Below are 21,509 nucleotides of genomic sequence, written 5' to 3' on the forward strand. Positions count from 1 at the left end.
TCAGTAAGGATAAAATAGAACGAAAGTTACGAATGTAACTACGGTTCTATGAATCCTGGATGACCGCCAGAGTTCTTGGTCACTCGGAATCCCGTGAACTCGCGAGAAGATTCCATAGGACTGAACTCAGGATGACACCGGAACTTATAGACGACGGGGGTCATCCGAGGTCACACGTGACTTTGTTGATATAAATATTCGACCTGCGCATGCGCGAGACGGAAGATATCCAGTGTGAAGCACTGCCTCTGGCGGTCATCCAGGATTCATAGAACCGGTTACATTCGTAACTTTCGTTTTCCTTTATGTGTTGAGAAAATCCTCTTACTTCTTAAGCTAAATAAACTATTTAAAAAGCCTCTTGGATCAGCTAGAAAATGCATCATATACAAACATATGAGGATCTTATAGAATATGATGCATTGATGTAGATTAAACTAACCAACAGAATATAAAGGAGTTAAAAACATCTGCAGCAGTAAAATACAGCATACACATTAATGCTGCAGTAATATTACTCCAGATCCTTTATAATAGCAATATTACAATAACATTGACATGAACATTTGCACAATGAGTACATTTACTTTAAGTACATTTTGCTGACAATAATTACATACTTTTACTTAGGTTTTGAAAGCAGGACTTTGACTTGGAGTGGAGTTTTTTCACGATGTGGTATTAGTACTTTAACTGTATTTAACATTCTCCACCACTGTGTGTGTGTGTGTGGCTCACTGTTACCAGGAGGAGGAGGGACGACTCTCAGCCCCTAATAGAGCTGACTGTGCTCGTTTGACAGCGCTCGTTAATTATCTAATTTAAACACTTATTACCCAGCAGCTGTCAACTTATATGAGCAACAGGGGGCGGAGAGAACAAAGACTGTGCTGCTCTGGATCTCTGAGAGCCACAGAGGTTCGCCTCAAAACCCAGAGGCTGTCAGACGAGTTCACATCTGAGCCAAAGAAACACTGTAGTGTGTGGTGGAGGCAAAAAATAAAACGCAAATGTGAAGGTTCATTGACATAAGTTGGATACCATGGCATGTTTGAGGAAACTTCAATTTGGATCATTTTCGCGAGAAGATATAATTTAAATGACAAACTGGTGTTTATTGGTGAAAGAAGTATTCAGACCGTTTACTTAAGTAAAAAAACATCTTTGATATTATTTGTTAAATAATACCTAAAAGGTCCTGTGGACAGTGGCCATAGATAAATAATCTACACCTGTCATTATATTTAATTTTATTTAATTGTTGCTAAATTTCTACGGGAGCGTTTGAATCCAGTCATTTTGAGTTCAGATGGACTTTGGATGGACTCACAAAATGACAAATGCACAGAAAAAAATGATTAGTTCACTAAAATGAGAACTAAACTAGACAAAAACGAACAAATGTGACAAATCTAACAATGATTTGAGTTTTTAGACTAAATCAGGAAGTGTGTTACATCACGTTATGCCACCAAAACAGCGTGACTGGTTTCTGCTATTACTGTAGCAGAATCAGACTCAGAATGAGGTTAATTGCCAGGCAGGTTTTCACATACAAGGAATTTGCCTTGTTGTTTATGTTCATTATCATTTCATGTTCCTTTTATATGAAAATCATATGAAAATTAAAGCTGCAAGCAGCCATGAGGAGGCCCTCACACCTTCCTACGAGCCAGTGGTACTGGCGGCACTCCGATCGACGTGGAAAGGAACAGTGAAACAGGAAGTCTGCTGAGTGCAATGATGGCTCCCTCAAGTGTCTACAACATACTGTTCATGAGTTATGATAGGGGTGGGGCTATGAAAATAGGGTCTGGTTTGCATCCAGACGGCAACCTCGAGTTCTGAAGCCAATTCAGAAGTGTCTTGAAACTTGCATTATCTCTACTGACCATCAAGAGGCGACTCCTCTGGTTGCAAAAAGAAGTCTGATTCTATAGAAGTCCATGAGAAAATTACCCTACTTCTCACTTGATATATTCCCTCATTAAACATCGTAAACACACAGGTCACCAGTACCAGAGCAGTATACGACGTCTCCACGTCACTCCTCCGCATTCCAAATATGGTAACTTCCGTTCATCGGATGCAAAAAAAAGCCAAGCTGGCGACTGGTGTATTCCAAGATGACGACGGCGAAATCGCCAAATGTGAGGCTTCAAAACGGCAATCCACAAACCAATGGGTGACGTTACGATGACTACGTCCACTATTTTTATACGGTCTATGGCTGCATCCGAGAACGCTCCGAAAAAAGCAAACAGTGGCCAGCGCTCTGGTTTGGCTCGTCTCCATGATATGACTCAGGAAGCACTCAGCCCCACATTTCTTCGTTCTCGGCTGATGCTGCGTTCACACCAAACGGCGCGCGAATTCACGTCCAACGTGCCGCCGGTCTCGCCGGGGACCATTTTGCCGTGTTCAAACCAAACGTGGCGCGAACGGCAAGTGCCGTAAATGCTGGAATAATTCCGCTGCATAAAAAATGCCCTTCAAAATAAAATCACAATTTTCTTTTTTTTCCTTCTTTTTTAAATGTTTTTTTTTTTTTTGTCAGGCAAAGGCCCGCGACCCACTGAAAACGGGTCCGCGACCCACTTTTGGGTCGCGACCCACCAGTTGAGAATCACTGTTGTAGAGCTCTGGGTGAACACAGGCGGTGACAGTATTTATTTCCTGATTCAACAACGGCAGGAAGTCAGTGATGACGGGGGGAGTAACTCAATGCTGATAAGTAACATTTTCCAAATGGTTTGGTGTATTGTAGGCATGTTTACAAAAAAAAAAGAATATCGGAATTGTATACAGAACTATTCAAGTTGCTGCAGATAGAGCTTCATATCTTGCTGCTTTTAAGAGCATCATACAATATTGTGTTCGTTAAGGTAGCATTAAACTGCTTTTCCAATCTAACATCAAAGTACTGATCGTACAAAACAAAATCATATGTCATTACATTACATTACAGTCATTTAGCAGACGCTTTTATCCAAAGCGACTTACAATTCAGTATCTATCTATACACCGTAGGCACAGCTACGGCAGCAATTAAACATAGACATGCTTACAGACAGACCTTGCGTGACAGTTAGATGTACATACAGTAAGAGATGTGATAAACCGGAGGCATATTCCTTGTAGGTGTTCAAATATTGGTCAATAAAGTTGATTCTGACTTCAGCAGATGAAAAGAGCGGAACATCTCTGAGGTCTGGATGAAAATAATCACGTGAATGTTCTTGTAATCACTTGTATTTTATTTGTGGGAATTACTGCCACCTGGTGTTAACTTAAAGTGTTACGTTATTCGCCAGTATATTATATGTGTGGCACATGTGACAGGAAGTAACTTATTCCTTTTCCTGGTTTTGTCACAACATGGCTCCGTTGTACTGGAGTGATTGTGCAATAGAATCTTTATCCATCCTGCATTTTCTGGCCCTCTGAGTATAATTTACTTTTATAGCTTTAGGTATTTCTGAGGGTTTATTTTGTTAGTTTATTATCAGAAATAGTTTGACATGTGCAACATGTAACTGCTGAATATACGTAGATGGCGCAGCAATTTATGTTTCCATTATTATTATACACATTATTTAAGTTGATCAAAACTAATATGTGATTGTATGTTTTTTGCCTGTTTTGTAGTTTCACACTTCTTCATATTAAAACCTGTCCATATACAACATGCTGGTCTGTTCCTTGGAGGAAAAATTATGAAGAGTTTAGCTGACTGCAAAGCCCAATACAAGACACAGAGTCGACATTGAGTCGGAGTAGAACAGTTCTCTTTAAACATAAAATTAAAAGTCATCTCTCTGTAACTGATTGTTGTAAAGCACATGCGAAGTGTTTTTCTCTCTGTGCTGCTCGGGGGACATTTTCTGTCACAGGGATGGAAACAAACCGAACTGTTTAGAAGAGGACAAACTCGGGCTAATGACGGTAATCAAAAGCACTTATTAATGAGTGTGTGTTCTCTAGCGGCGGAAGGTCCCTGATGATATTAGCTACTATTAATCTATGCTAATCAGTCCTGTCGCCTGACAGGACGCCCCCCCTCTGTCACAGCAGTTAGCATGGGGTGCTAATCACAGAGGACCTCCATATTGTAGTCCCCAGCGAGCAGGTGGTGCTAGTCACAGGCGATGACTAATGACAACTGCGTGCGCAGTCGCCCGCAGGCAGGATTTCACCGAGAACCGCCGCGTTTAAGTGCTCAAATATGGCCCGATTTACATCGGTTTAACATCTTTGGAAAATATTTGACCCGAAGCCGTGGAGGATGGGGGACTCTCAGAAACCTGTGGGGCAGACACCCATTTTAGAAAATAAAACAAGCACCCGTGGCACTGTTCCAGATTCTATTTAAATATTTTAGGGCAGGTCCGCACATCAGCCCGCTGCCAGGAATTGTTTAACGTTCACACTCGACATATTTTCGGTTTTCCTCCCAGTGATGTGACGCTCTGCAAGGGGCAGCATCACAATTGAATGTGGTAAGTTTAATCAAAAGATGGTCCGTCTGAATTAGAATGACGAAAATATTATCGGATTGTGAAAATATGTTCACATAAATCATTCATCCCATGACTCCTTATCCTCTTGAAACTGTCGCACGTTGATTGAACACAATTTGATTATGCTCATTTTAAACAACACCACCATTACCTTTGGCCTGCTGCTTTTCACAAGAAAGTGGAAAGGATGAATGTTCAATAATTTAAGTGTAAGATTTAAGAACAGAAATTCTTAATTTTAGGGGGAAAAAGCATACTGAGCGCTCAAAGAAGTAACTGAATGAATGGTTGTTAATTAGAGCACAGAAATTGCTGATTTAATTGAACAGACACCAACTTTGCTTTGAGTATTAAAAACATGGCCTTATAGCTTCATTTAATGTTCGGGGGTAAAAAATTCAGCTGGCTGATTCAGAACAGTTACAGGATCAGATTTCAGTACTGGAGCCAGAAGAGGAGTGCAGCCAGGCTATAATAAAGACTCTACTCCAATGAGGAGTGGACAGCTAAATATTTTTTCACCGAAGTGCAATCAAAGGCTGTATGTCTTATTTGCCAAGAAACCATTGCGGTTTTCAAAGAATACAATATCAGCCGCCACTTTTCCACCAAACATGCTAACTATGCTAGCAAACAGTCAACGCAAGAACGGGCGGCTACTGCTCAGAGGTTGGCAGCCAAATGAAAGACTCAGCAAGATACTTTTCTCTGACAAACTGCTATTCAAGAGTCAAGCACCAAGGCAAGTTATTTGCTAGCATTCAAATTAGCAAAGGCCAGCAAGCCTTTCTCCGAAGGGGAGTTTTTGAAGGAGAGACAGCAGGTCTTCTGTGTCCAGAGAGCAAAAACTAATTTGAAAAAATTAGTTTATCACACAGGAGAGTGACTCGCCGTGTAGAACTAATTGATGAAGACTTAGCCAGCGAGTTAAACAAAAAAGCTGAGTAATTTAACTTATATTCGTTAGCACTGGACGAAAGTAACGATGTAAAAGACACTGCTCAGCTCTTAATTTTTATCAGAGGGATTAATGACAATTTTGAGATAACGGAGGAATTTTTGACCATGGAATCTCTGAAGGGGACAACACGAGGAGAGGACTTGTATGACAGGGTGTCTGGTGTCATCGAGAGGCTGAAGCTACCTTGGTGTAAACTTGCCAATGTCACCACAGATGGTCGCCAAACTTAACAGGAAAAAACGACGGGCTGCTGAAAAGAATCCAGGATAAGGTGAAAGAGGAAAACCCTGAGCTGGATGTAATTTTCCTGCACTGCATAATCCATCAGGAAGCCCTGTGTAAATCTGTACTGAAGCTTGATCATGTAGTGAAGCCAGTTGTAAAACTCGTTAACTGTATACGAGCGAGGGGACTTCAGCATCGTCAGTTTAATAAGTTCCTTGAGGAAACTGATGCTGATCACCAGGACTTGCTTTATCGCTCTCATGTCCGCTGGTTAAGTTTGGGGAAAGTATGTCGACGAGTGTGGGAGCTCAAAGAGGAGATTAGCTTATTTTTGGAGTTAATCGGGAAAGCTGACGATTTTCCCGAGCTGAGCGACGCAGATTGGCTTTGTGACTTTGCGTTTGCTGTGGACATATTGACACACATGAATGAGCTGAACGTGAAGCTACAAGGGAAAGATCAATTTGTGCACGAAATGTACACAAATGTGAGAGCCTTCAAAGCCCAGTTGACTTTCTTCTCAAGACAAATTTCAAACAAATCATTCGCTCATTTCCCCACACTAGCAACACTGAAAGAGGCCCCTCGACAGATGAAGAAATACAGCAAATCGCTGGACGACCTGCACGGAGAATTCTGCCGGCAGTTCTCTGATTTTGAAAAAATTGACAAGTCACTTCAGCTGGTGTCATGTCCCCTGTCACAAGACTATGAAACAGCGCCGCAGGAGTTGCAATTGGAACTGATTGACCTTCAATGTGACTCTGTCTTAAAGGAGTCTTCAACTCCCTTAAAGTGGATGAGTTTTATGCTTCACTAAGCGAAGCCAAGTTTCCAAACATCAGGAGGATGGCACAGAGGATGCTGGTGTTGTTTGGCTCTACCTACGTCTGTGAGCAGACGTTCAGTGTGATGAACATCAACAAATCACGTCACAGATGCCAGTTAACGGATGAACACCTCAGATCGGTCCTGAGAATTGCCACAACCCAACTGACACCAAACTTTGATGCACTGGCAAAAAAGAGTGACCAACAACACTGTTCCCACTGAAATGTAAGTATTCTTTACTTTTCAGTTAATGGCTTTTACTTGTAATTTATATTAGTTCACACAAACACTCCATCCATCTGCTACTGGCCCGTCTGTCAAATTTTAAAACTCAATGTGGCCCCTGAGCCCAAAAGTTTGCCCACCCCTGCTCTAGCTGAAGGTGTCTCCGTGTCGAGGGCTTTATAACGCTGGAGAGGGGACAAGCTCGTGAGCAGCAGGAGAGGAGAGATAAAGATGAGGGGTTAGAATGGGCCTTGTTAGAGGGGATGGACGTGTCCCCAGCTCTCTGGCGGGGGGCTGACGCAGGTGGAGATGGTCGTCCTCTTAGCTGTGCGGTATTATTAGGACCTTCATTCCTCTGGGTGTTTGGGTGTGAAAAAAGCTGTTTTGTTGGAACAGCGGTGGTATCGGGGCGGGATAATACTCTCTCTCGGGGGGCGTCAGCGGCTGCCAGACTGCTCGGCTTGTCTGTTAATCTGCGCTCACTGGGAACAGGGGAAGGCTGACGGACTCCATGCCAAGAGCGGGCCAGCGGGCTGCAGATGGCAACACGTCACTGCATGTTCCTCCTGCAACACTCTTCTTTTTAATCGCTTTCCTTCTGAAGTAAAAGCTTTGCTCTAGTTTCACTCCCATTTTTCTTTCCTTTGAACAATCGAGTCTGGCAAAAGAAAATTTCTGTAGGAATTAGTGTAATTTCGGTGTAAATTCTGTTTAATTTAAAAGCTTTATGTTTGTAAAAACTTTATGTTTGGCTCATCAGAAGCCTGTTGCAGACATTTGTAAACAGAATCCTTTTGTGGTGGCGAACTAATTCTTTTGATACCATGAGAAACTTTTGTCGTTACCGTTTATCGGCAGACAGAACTTTGATGTTGGACATCACATTATGTTAAATTTTTCTATGGTATTGTTAAGGAACACTGCTCTCCGAAGAAAGACTGAGAGCATCAGTCAAGTAAGTTATTTTATGGGACTACATCTTGTGTCCGTCCAGAGAAAAGGAGGAAGTAGTGCGATAATATTGTACAGGAAAAAACGACCTGAGAGAGCGCTTGGAGGTTTTCAGATGTGACCATCACAAATTGTTCACGGATAATAGCACTATAAACATGTCCGCCAATTCATTTTTAAATGCTCAAGTAGGCTACACCCTCCCTGCTGATCCATCATCAAGAGACTCAAACCATCCAGCCTGGTCAAATGATACATTTTTACATTTTATAGCACTAAATATATTCACATTTAGGGCCAGTATAAAGGCCCTTTTGAAACCGGGTAAATAGTAGGTCCTAATAATCAACATTGAGTAAATATTTTGCCAGCCATTCTTTTTTGGTACGCCTTCTGGCCTTTCAGAGAATACTGCAACGAACAGCACGTTGAGCATAAACGCCTTTGAATATGATCGTAGTTCCTGTGCCATCTGAGGAAGCTGGTGCCAGTTTACACAAAGCTACGTGGTGGCTGCATGTGATGCTTTAAAATAAAGCGTTGGCACCACAAAAAAGATCCCTTTTGGTGGTGGACACACAAATTTAAGGCACTAACGTGAGTATGCAATGGATGGATCTAGACTAGGCTACTTATAGTGTACGGCAGAGGTGGATGGGTCTAACAAACATAGGACTTTACAACCAAAAGACCGACGTTTGTGTCCAAAACTGTTTTAACTGACACATTTGTAATGTTTTTCCAAAACCTATTGTTACTTTTGTTGCCTAAACCTAAGTTAACTTACTCATTTTAAAGTCAACATGTAAAAAAGTTGTGCTGAGTGAAAATATCTGAAAATTTGTGTCAATGTACACAAATGGATAAGATTCAATTTTGTCACTATTTCACGAACTGTCGTGAGACTGGGTTTTGTGTTAACCACAGGCCTTATTACAAGCATCTAACACATACAAAAAAAACATTGACCTTTAGACGAAGGATGTGCAAAAATAATTACTCATTACCAGGTTATTATGACTCATTCCTCCAGCACCCTATTCATCTCTAGTGTAGAAACTTTATTGCGTGATTTAAGAAAATACATATCTTTAGACATACCACCATTGTCTGGACCAAAAAGTTTAAAACATACAAAACTTTTTTTATTTTTGTTCTTTGTAGACAGGCCGCATCACTGACCCAAGTTATGAGACCAAATGCAGGAACAAAGCAAAATTAGCCATCTCATATCATCAAATTAAGTTTTAAAGTCTTATTCGTTTTCTTGTTTCTAAGTTCTTTCAAACGTTTTATTTTCTTACACTACATCTCAAAAGTAAAATAGTCGTATTTCAGTATTCTACCCTGTTTGGAACAACTTAGGGATCTCTTAAGGTCAAGGATGCTTTCAATATGACTATCAGTATTTCGGAATACAGTACTGTATTTGCGAGAAAAGGCTTATATCTCATTAAAGAAACAAAACGAGGAGCGAGAGTGGATTCAGACTTGAAAAGTCTCCGTTCTGTCTGTTGTGAACCCAGGAGACGGCGGCTGAGGTTGGAGTCGCAGCAGCAGCAGAAGTGGCATGTTGGAGCCTGGAGTCGGACATCTGCTGGGGGGTTGGTCAACATATGTTTCCACCGCGCTGTCTTCCCACAAAGACGACAATCTCATGTCCCTCCAATTACAAAAAACCTTGACAATAATGCATGGTGGAAAAACTAAAACCACAACATACAGAGTGTGGATGTGTAGGTGTTTAGATTTTGGATGTGCTGCTGAGAGGAGGAGGAGGTTTGGCTCCAGCTCCGAGGTCATCCTGCCATCCTGTTTCCACTGAGTTTATATTTATAACTCCAACAGACTCTCCATCAGAACTCTCCAGCTGTGGAAGAATCCAGAGTTACTGCAAAATGTCCTCCTCCTTACAGGTTACAAGACGAATGAAAACATTTTCCTTTGTGACAAACTGCTTCAGTTTCTACATTTTGTTGGACTGCCGGCTGAGTAAAATATGTTTCTGCTAAATACAATGTTATATCATTTTTTTTAATGCATCTCTGCACCGGTTTTACAAATATACTATCGGTTTATAACTTTGTAATATTTAGCAAAATTCATGCATATCATCACGACATTGTCGTGGTATAGATATACAAAAATGTGACCGCTCTATTTACCGCTCTTATAAAACTGTGGTTTTACACACGTGATTATGTCTTGGCAACAAAACTACTTGGTTAAGGTCAGGAAAGATCATGATTTTGTTAAAATTTTTAGTAAGTTACGCAGTACATGGTGTGGTTGCACGCTAACGTAGAAACGTAAGTTACCCAACCATCCAACCCGAAATCCTCCCTACACTGACATTGTGACTCTTTATACGATGTTACCTGACTTCCGTCCATCAGAACTAGACCTCCCTAATGCTCTTGTGTCTGACGACGGTCAAATCTATGCAGCAACATCTGGTGGAATCACTGGAACCAGAAGAGAGGAGGCTGTTGGAGCAGAACATTTAGGGCATGTTGTGTATGCATCGCTATTGAAATTCAAATATGTATTCATTTTACAGTTTCACTGCTCTGCAAAGCAGCATGAAGCTGATAATGCGTTCAGATGTTGATGTCTCCCACAGTGTTCCTCCACATGAGCAGCGAGCTGCTCGGCCACTCCGGCATTAAACTGGTTAGCGCGGCGATGTGATTCCCAGTGGCAGGAGGCTCAAGCTCAGTGAGCCTCGCTGAGGGCCGATCACATTAATTATGCTAAACAGCAGCTAAAGCAGGAGGAGAGGGGAGGCCGGCGAGCTGCATTGTTTCCCTGAGAAATAAACGGACGGGCCTGGTGGCGTTCACGGATCACAGCCTGCAGTCAGCCGTGTCGACCGCACGAGACGGTCAGAGCGCAGGTCGAGTTTTTAAAAAAAACAGGGTTTGAGGGCAAAGACATTATCATGAATCATGGCCTCTCGTGGAGTGGAAGGGACGTGTTGTGGCACGTTCCAGCTTGTTACATGAAAAACAAAAAACATGGATTACAATGTGTTTCAGTTGGATTTAAATTCATACGCTGCTGGAGGTGAGACAGGAAGATACAAGCAGAAATGTACTGCCGCTGGAGGAGGGCGGCAGACAGATTTACAGACAATGTATGCTCTAGCTAAATAAAGAGAGCAAGGGGAACATTTACATGCAGTTTTCCTCACGCCATTAAAAAATATCTCAAGCAAAATGTTAAAAAAGAAGAAGAAAACAAGAAAAATAGCTGTAAGAAGACAAGAGACCAAAAAAACAGAGTAAGGGCCTCATCATACCGGCATTAACGAGAGTTGAATTTCAGGGTTAAATAGTCTCATTGCAGTGGAATTACTATAATCAAACAGATGCAGAGGAAATTCTGTGTTCTTCTTTGATAAACCTTGACACATACATTTAATTTGTTGACTGCATACACAGTGATGACCTTTGAGGGAACAGAGAGGCAGAGTCCACAAAAAAGACGTCACAATCGTAACAGTTACAGTTTGCATTTTTTAACTGTCACCACTATCTTTTCCAAACCCGAGAAGTAAACCAGCGTTTTGTTCAATATCAAATCGAGTTGACAAAAGTGAAGCACGGTTTGCTGTCGTTGATGTTACAAATACAGTCTGTTAAATTAACTGCTGATTAAATGTACTGTTCTTTTAATGCCACTTGTTAGCAATAGGGTTGGGTCCCGAAACTCGGACCGAAACGCAACGCTGATTTCGGTGCTTCCTTTCGGTGCCTGAGCCAATTGAAATACTTTTTTTACACTCCTCTGATGACTCCGTCCTGGCAGCAGGACTCGGTCCTCCGCTCCTCACTCATAGTATTATTACAACGGGGTACGTAGCGCTGTCGCTCATAAGCACAACAACACAGGCACGCGAAAGCTTCTTCTTCTCCTCCTTTGAGGTGTACTGGCGGTTGGCAAACGACGAATTAGCGCATTACCGCCACCAACTGGTAAAATAAAATAAGTCATGAGACGTGTCGTATTTTGCCAGAGAAGGAAAATATGCTCATATTTCTGCAAAATAATTGCTGAAGTTTGAAGCTGTAGTGTGTGTACAGCGTGTGTGTGTGTGTTTTGTATTTATTCAAGTATACTGTAAAACAATATTGTTCATAGTTAAAAAGTTTGAAGCTGTAGTTTGAAGCCAAGTGTTTTGTATTTATTTATATTTACAGTATACTTTAAACAGTTAATATAGTGAAAAAAGTATCGGTTCAGGCACCGTTTAGGCACCGGTATCGTTTTAAAAGTATAGTTTTAGCACCGGTATCGGAAAAAACCCAAACGATACCCAACCCTAGTTAGCAACCACCTTTTAAAAATTCACAAGTGGGAAGGTATTTCATGTCGTAGAACAATCTGGTAAATTTCTTGAGCTTGTGTTAACCACAGACCTTATTCCAGCAATGTGATCTCACATAAATACATGAAATAAGCATGACCTTTCAATGGCTCACTGCAGGATGGTGGCACGTAATGTGTTAAAATTATGTGGCTCTATAGCAACAATTTAACGTTAGATGCAACAAAATTAATGTTAGGTTTCGGCAACAAAACCACTTAAAGGTTTAGGGAAACGTCACGACTGTAACTTCACAGCAACGCAGAAACACTTTGGGGCAAGAACACTGGTCTCATGGGGGAAAGTCCTCATTGTACTCATTGTATTTACTGCCAGGTGGTTTAATTCACTTCATAACAATACATTGTATTTTACAGGATCATGACAGGCTTTTAAAACTCTAACTATCAGATACATGAGGTGCAGTAAAAAGTACAATAATTCCCTCTGACGTACAAGTACCTTAGAATAATACTTCAATTTACTTAGTTCCTTAAGATATGGGCACACTGTATATCAGAGGTCTTCAACAGGGGGTCCGCGGCATCCAGGGGGTCCGCGGAGGTACTGCAGGGGGTCCGCGAAATTTTAGGTTGATTAGAAATAAAAATAAAATAATTCTCTAAACATGAATCAGTCCATTATTTTAATAGTTCAGTATTGTATGAAAGATAACAGGTATCTTTATGCATGGCAGTGGTACTAATAGGCCATCACTCATTTTTCATTTCCAGACCCCTGCTGTATATGATTAATGCCATCATCCTATAGAAATCACATGTGTTGACCTGAAATTCAGAGAAAGATGCAGAGAAAGAGAGATCACCTTCAATCCCCACATTGTCCTTTGTGTCCCTCTACCTCCTCTTCTCCATTTTTCCTCCCAGCGTCTCATTTTTCTTTCAGCACTTTATCTGGCTGGCACAGCCCTCAACCTCATGTTGGGATCTCCTATAGTGACCATTTTCAATTAATGTCTTCATTCATCGGCAGGGAGCAGTCTAAATCTGGAAGGACCAGCTCTTCTGAGCGGGAGGCGAGCTCACGGCAATCTGCTGAATTTCTTAATTTTAAAGATGATTTCCTCATACAGTGAAAACTTTTTCGCACACTTCTGTGCAGCAAGTTTTGGGAGATAGAAAGGAGATATCCAGATAATTGTTTTTTTCAGCGTTCCTATAGCAAATTGTATTACTGCCTCAATGATTGAAATGTCTTTCTTTGGTCGGCTAGCTGTCCAGGATACGATTTAAATATGACAGTCCTGGGTTTAGGACTTTGGAAGGATAGGCCAGTTTACTGCTGTATTGTGTGACCGAATGAATATAACTCACAATTGGCTGACCCCCCAACTAGTCAACAATAGCATAGCATGTAAGCCATTGTAAAACACACTCAATTTAAACTCAAAAACAAGCTGGTAATCACCTCGAAGTCATCATATGAGACACTTGCCAGAACCGCAATTAAACTCACCAAGCTGTCTGCCCTCTTAGCAGCGGCTGCGTTGCGGTAATGTACTCAGCAGAGTTTTTACTGGTAGTTAGCTCCAAAGCAATACAAATTAGCAAACTTTTATTTTATTCACACAGATGTAAGTAATCGCTATACTGATCAATGGTATAGAAAACTATTAATGCATGCTACCTGGGATTTTATAGACCTAATTTAGTGGGAGCTAATAGCCAGGGAACACTACCAACGTATTAAATAATCCACTGTTTGAATTGCACTAGGGTTAGTAACCTCAGGACATGTTGCTAAGTGTGCAGCTAACTGAACTGGCTGGCTCTCCGCTCCACCATGTCGTCCAAAGACACCTGAACAGTACTGAAGCTCGTGGTCTTCATCTTTTGTGTGATGTTGATGGCTGGCTATCTTTCAAATGGCATACAAAATAATAGAATAGAATTGGAGCAAAAACAGGTGCTTAATTGAGGATTAGGATTGTGCTGATTCAAACATGTGATGGCAGAAAGGTTATGGAAGACTTAACACGGATTTGGGAAAAAGTAGGAGGTTTCAAACCTGAGTTTATTTTATACAATTCACAGCTGAAAATTCCTAATCACACAGGCAGCCGATCGTATATCAAAGAAGCTTCGGCAGTATTGTGGTCAAGATGGACAAGCTAATTCGGGTGGTGGAGTGCAAGCCGCCGGCTTCTACCAAATCAACAGATGAAAGCCACCTGGCTCGAGCCGGCCGTTAAGGCTGCCTTGGGAGGAACATTTCAAAAGGAGAGGAAGAATAAAAGTGAGCTTTCAGGCAGCTCACTCAGGGGAAAGCAGGTATTTTGTGAACTTTAGTTCCAGTCTCTAATCTGCAGTCACAACAAAGGGGGCATTATACGAAGACGGGGACATCTTAGATCCAGCTTTCACCCAAGCCCTTCTTCCGTGTGGTGGGGGCGGGGCCCCCCCACCATTTCAAATGATTGGCCCTCCTCATTACAGGAGATAGAAAGTGGCCGGCGTCCCCGTCTCCAGCACTTGATACAGATGACGGTGAATAAGACATTCTTGTGCAGATTCACAGAACAACTATAACGGTTTCCCTGAAGAGAAAAATCTTCTGCAGTCTGCACAACACTATTTAAATCATGGAAAACCACAAGTTTACAGAGATGCAGATGCTTTCCCACAATTTAAAGATCTTTGGCATTGACCCCCAAAAAAAACTGATATTTGCAGCCATTCAGTGATTCCCTCTGAGAAGCTACGGTATAAATCTCCTTTGCATTGGAATATTGCTGGTTGATGGAAAAGCTTGCAAAAAATATTTCAGCGTTAATGTGATGACTGAGGTGGTAACCTGTGAGATGGCAAAATTAGAATGATAATTGTTTTCCTATTTTCACAGACGCTTGTTATAGTCTCATCATTTCACAGCCATCCTCCCGTGTCGACAAGCTCTTGAAGCGCTATTTTGCAATTTAACTAGGAAAATGTATGACGGGAAGGTTTTTCTGCGTCCATTTTAACTCCTGTTTCTTAATTCATATGGAAATAATGCTCTTGTTTCTTTGAAGGACGGCACTCACATTTTAGTGTAGAACTAATTTAACGTTAGGTTGAGGAAATGGAATGAAAGGTAGATAGATAGATAGATAGACTTCATTTCAGACCATACAGACAGATACATAAAAAGACAGACACAAACAATAAAAGTACATCGGCCTAGCAATGCCTTACAAAGAGACAGCTGTACCAATGTCGCCACAGCTGGGACTGGTGGCGTGTGGTGCTAAACCTTATGTTGGTTAAAACAAGTATGATCCCATTTACAGAGTCATTCAGTCTACAGATGAATTTGTACATGAGATTTCTTAAAACTGTTTGGAAAGTGTTGACTCGTGCAGCCACAAACATTTCACGAGCACTGCTCCATCTCGGTCTCTTTAAAAGTATTCTCATGGCGTCATTGTACGCTACTTGAAGTCTCTGTAAACTCTTTTTTTGTAGTTTGACCACAAGTGTGCAGTGTAGAGTGGAGTACAATATGCTCTGAACAGAGACATCTTCACTCCATCTGTACACAGACCAAACTTACGTGAGAGACTGTTTGCTTGTGCATACATCATACGACATTGCCTGGAAATGTCGTTATCATCAGACATGTGTTCTGTTAAAAAATGACCAAGATATTTTACTTCACTACAGACACCAAGATTATTTCAGACAATTTGAAGTCAGGGAAGTTTAGACATTTGTCCTCTTTAGTTGGACAGATCAGGATAGCACTCTTACTGGCGTTGTATCTGATGTCATGTTCCACACCATACACAGTACCGGTACATATAGTGAGGAGCTGCTGAAGACCAGCCCTAGATGGACTAAAGATCACCAGATCATCTGCATACATGATGTGATTAACCAGAGTATTTCCAATCATGCACCCAGTAGTACAGGCTTTCAGTTTCTTGGACAGATCATCAATATACAGATTAAACAGAATTGGGGACAAAATTCCCCCTTGTCTGACACCATTGCTAACCCCAAATGGGGCTGACACACTTTTACCCCATTTTACTTGCATACTCTGGTGCGCATACCAGTAAGCCAGAATTCTCACGATGTATGTGGGGACACCTCGTTGGCTCAGTTTAAAAAATAATTTACTATGATTAACACGATCAAAAGCTTTGGAGGCATCAATAAAACACATAAGAAGTGATGAGTTTTGAGCTCTGTATTTGTTTACAGTTTCCTTTAAGGCATATATACACAAGTCAGTGCCATGTTTGGCTTTGAAGCCGAACTGGTTATCTGTGGAGGTGATGAAGTCCTGTATTCTGTCCAGCAGAATTCTTTCTAGGACTTTTGGCAGGACGCTGGCCAAAGCAATGGGCCTGTAATTCTCTAGGCTACATACTTTACCAGCTTTGTTTTTAATGACTGGCACTAAGAGAACAGACAGCATTGAGTCTGGTAACAAGCCGTGAATCATGAAGCCAGTAAAACAAATAGCGAGGAGAGGAGCTAACCTCGGACTAGCATATTTAAGGTGTTCAGCAGTAATATGGTCTAAACCACTTGCTTTGCCTTCAGACAGTTTATTGATAGCTTGGTGCACCTCATATGATGTAATTGCCATTCACTCATTACTCTCAGAACTGTCCACGCTGTACAAATCACTTTTGATGCAGTTAAATAAGGTGCTATAATGCTGTCGCCATGACTCAGCAATGTTGGCTGTTCCTGAAAGTAAAAATAATTGATTTAACTGTCAATAAAATCAATTAAAATGAAACCTAATGTTAAACCAGTTATAAATTGTTTCTGTCACATTTCTGCAGTGACGAATAACCTCAAATAAAATGATATTCTTTCTGGGGAAATATGTTTGAGGTCATACTCAAGAAATGTAAGATATTTGACTCGTGTAACTGAAGTCATGAATGGTGTTTGGCTGCCATTTTCAGGCCTGGTCCCTCCTAACTACAGGCCTGGTGTCCCTGTTAGTGAGTGGTGCTGTTTGGCATTGATACCATAGGAACCCTGTTGGTCTGGAAAACGGAGGTTTGATTGTTTTTGTGTGGGGGTGGGGTTCCTGGCTGTCACAGGACATGAGGATGACAGGCTTGGCTGCCACTCAAACGCCACTCTTCCTGATCAGCGGTGATGTGCCAAGATGGACATCAGCACAGCCGGGGTCTCTCTGGCTACCAGCCCCGGCCTGTCCGCTCCAATGCCAACACAAAATGCACAATATCTTGTTTTAGGGGAAGGACCACGGCGCTTTTGGCATCGGCCGTCTGTCTCGCCGTCATATGGCTGCCGTTCTAGTGTCTTCGGGGCCTTTTTTCTTTTCTTTGGAGGGAACCGCATCGCCTCTGTGTGTTTTTCTTCTTTCTTTTTTTTTTATCAGGAAAAAGCGTCGAACAAATCAGTCCAAAACTTTAATGTTGGATGCCAACGTGACCGTCAGCCCTCACCCGGCAGAATTGATGAGTGCCTTCTGATAATCCATTAAGACACGGCTAAAGGTTGCGGGGTATAAATAGTCTTCAAGGGCGCCATGCAGAGTCATCTGAGGGAAATAAAACTGAAGAGGACACGCTTGAAACTCCTCATTAATCTGGAAACACGGAGGTGTTTGTCTGTTATTAAACATCTTTGTCAGGTGGCCTGTGACATTTGTTCCTCCGGTGGGGATAAACAGGGATGGACAAGATTCTCAGGATTTCTTGACCATGACCTCATTGAAGCTTCTGAAATGTTGTATAAATTAGAAAGTTTCCAAGTCATGTGACCGACTCTCGGTTTTCAGCGGCACTGAGGAAAAATATAGGTTCAACGACATACTGTTTCAACCATGTCTTATTTATTCACCAAATAAATGTCAGGTTATGGGTTTTAGAAAGCTGCAGTTGGAACGCATAAAGCCTCGCAGAATTAAATGCTGAGATAAAGCATTATAGCACTGGTATGCATCTTTAAGTCCACCTACTGCCCAATATATATATACACTTAGTGTACTATACAAAAAAACCTCATTGTGCAAGCCATGCAGTCATGTTTTTAGAAATTTGTTACTAATTTAACCACTTATCACTAGATTATTTTCGTCCTCATACAATATAAGATTATTCTTAAACTATCCTTTAAGGTATGACTTTGTTAACAAGCAATACAAACTGCGATGGATTAGGAATCTTGGGAGTGAAGGGAAACCAGTGGTTGTCTGTAAAAATAGGAACAAAACATCCAAAAAGCTTCTTCATCTAAAAATGTTGAGTAAATATTGTAATAAGTCTACATGATTTGTAGTTAAGTGTCTAAAACACACTGATCCTTTAATAATAATAATACATTTTATTTATATAGCGCTTTTCATAGTACTCAAAGACACTTTACATTAAAATCATCATATATAAAAGCAATAAACTAAAAACATAAAATACACAATAATGGTCACACACAGTGACTGTGCAGTTTTGAAAAGGTGGGTTTTGATTTGAGATTTGAATATGGAAAGTTCAGAGCAGTCTCGGATGTGTTTGGGGAGAGAGTTTATCGAGACTTTAGGCTGCGTAACGTAGATTTTAACATTCCGATGCCGTATTTTGTGGTTGTTTTGCATTCATTATTTTGCAATGTGTTTCAATTTGTTAGGTCTACCCCCTGTATGGACTTTTTATTTCAAGCACAAGAAGTCTGAGAACTATTTCTATTAAATGAGGTGTGATTAAAGTCCTTACAGCCACAGTCGCTAAATCCAAAACACAAAATCACTTTTATTATCTCTTTGCTATAAACAAAGCTCAAAATGCACATTTTTTGTCTTTAATGCAAAGATTTGAAACAGAATATGTCACATTTATACACGAGTATATGTCAAATTGATGTGGTCAAAAAACAAAATAGTTGTTATAAGATCCATTTAGGATTGTTCAAACAGTGAAGTGTTTCGTAAGTCTCTCTGCTATTGGACACACTCAGACTATTGCAGTTTGATGATAATTGTTTCTTCGTGTGTTTGTCGATAAGACATTTTTTATTTTTTTTAAATCCACCGAACACAGCGAGCCAAGCTTCACAACCACGTCCAAACTCACCGGCATGCAGTTTGACCAAACATCTTGGCTCTGAGTGACAAGAGAGGCAGATGGTGCTCGTGGCTGACGTTCAAAACCCTCCACACACACACACACACACACACTCTGGTCCATGTTGTCTGCCAGCCCTCTGGGCGCTGTGGCTGCCTCTACATTCACCATTCAATATGTCTGGACAACACACACACACTGTCGGAGTGTATAGATGCTGTAGTGCAGCAGCTGGTTGTACAGTGAAGGTGTCAGCTCTGCTGTATGGAGACTCTCCTGCAGAATATATTGACCTCAGTGGTTCACTTTATTCCACAGAGACTCTGTCGTCCACTTAGTCGTCAGTCAGAGCTCCTATTGGAGCGGTACTGAATTCATTCCAGCTCAAAGCCCAGGGGGAAATCCTGCTCTCTGATTGGCTGTCAGTATCGCATAGTTCTGGTCAATTGTTCTATTAAGGTAATAAACTGCAGGTAACTATAGCAACAGTGATGCTGTGCATTTTGTTTCCTGACCTTGAAAGACCCTCAATACTTGCTGTAGGAACCTCTTCAAGCACTCCTCAAAACCCTTACAAGCACCCCTGGGACTTCCTCAATGACAATTTAAGTCTCCACTGGCCCTCTGGTTTATCCTCAAAGACCCTGGGTCCCCCGCTACCACTCCAGGATTCTCTTTTAAGATTCCCTGATCTGATCCCTTCGTGAGGACGCCGGAACCCTCAAAGGACTCTTCAAATCTGCAATAGGGACAGCTGGAGCATCCTCAAGGACCTCTGGTACTTCCTTAAAGATCCATCAAACCTCCTCGAAGACTCCAGGAACCTCTCAGGGATGATGTAGGATGTTAGAAAACAGGTGGTGCTGTTTTTTGTACTTTTAGTTTAACTAACCCTAACCCTAAGGATTGGATTTGATAGTGTCACGGGAGTTCACAGGTAGGACCCAAACGCAAGACCACAGGAGACAGAAGTTAATATTAACAGGTTTTATTTTAGACTGTGCGTGCAGGTGTGGAGCCCGTGGTCCGACACCGGAGGACAGGTGGATTGCTGGTGTGAGTCCCGTGACTCGACACCGGAGGGCTGGTAGGTTGACGGCGTGAAGTCCCGTGGCTCGATACCAGAGAGTAGACAGATCGACAGTGTGAGTCCCGTGGCTCGACACCGGAGGGCTGGCCGCTTGACGGCGAGTGTAGTCCGTTTAACACAAGGCGGGTAGAGCGGCGGAGTGTAATCCGTAGACCACAAGGAGGGCAGAGCAGCGGAGTGTAATCCATAAACACAAGGAGGGCAGAGGATGCCACGGGGTTTCAGCGGGTGAAAGACGGTACGACCTGACAACCCCAGACTGCAGGACCAGAGTCTATATAGAGACAGAAGACTCATTAGTGGGCCCTGAGTCTGGTGTGTCAGGCTGCAGGAGGTGATGGCTGGAGTGTCCTCAGCTGTGCACAATCAAGGGTGCGGCCATGGGAGGTGTCTGGAGGCAGAGGACAACCAGAGCACATGGCACACAATAACAAACAGGGGAATGACAGGACACATGAGGAGAGGAGATCAGGGGAAACACACACACCGGGTCAGACAGGGATCCTGGATCCTGACAGATAGTTTTTACTTTCATTAGCTTTTGTTCTAGTTAAGTGAAATACCTAACTTTTTAGGCCCTGTTGCCCCTTTTGTTACCTCAACTTCACTGATGTTGATCTAAAGAGTTCCATTTTTCTTAAATGAATGACTTTGTACACATTGGGTTTTATGTCGCTTCTTTTTCCTGCAACTGGTCTCTTGTATATTCTTAAGGAGCCTGGAACCCCTCATGGACTCCTGACTACTAAAACCTCTCCCAGGACCCCATGAACCTCCGCAATGACTCCAAGAATCTCGTCAAGTAGTCATCAAAACTCTTACAATGAGCTCTGGAACTTCCTAAATGACAATTTCAGTTTCCACTGGACCTCTGGTACCTTCTCAAGAACCCTGAAACCCAATCCACGACTCCAGCTACCTTATCGAGGAGGCTCCTTAAGAATCCTTCGAACACTTCAAGGATCACGCAAGGGCCTCTTGTACATTCCCATGGACCCTAGAACCCCTCAAGGACAAAATGAGTCTCCTTTTCGGGACCCTTGGTACTGTACCTTCTCAAACTCCAGGAACCTCCTCTATGGCTCATTGGGCCTCTTCAAAGACCCCTGGCTCCCTTTCAAGGACAGCTGAAACCTCTACCAGAGTCCAATGAACCCTCTTAAGGATCCTTAGGAAAGCTCTCTAGGACATTGGAAACATTTTTAAGGAATCCTGGAAGCACCTCAAGGGCCAATTAGACCTCTTCCAGGACCGATTACACCTCCTCAATGACCTCTGGTTTCTCC

Source organism: Melanostigma gelatinosum (genome assembly GCF_949748355.1).
Source record: "Melanostigma gelatinosum genome assembly, chromosome: 4".
In the NCBI taxonomy this organism is placed as follows: domain Eukaryota; kingdom Metazoa; phylum Chordata; class Actinopteri; order Perciformes; family Zoarcidae; genus Melanostigma; species Melanostigma gelatinosum.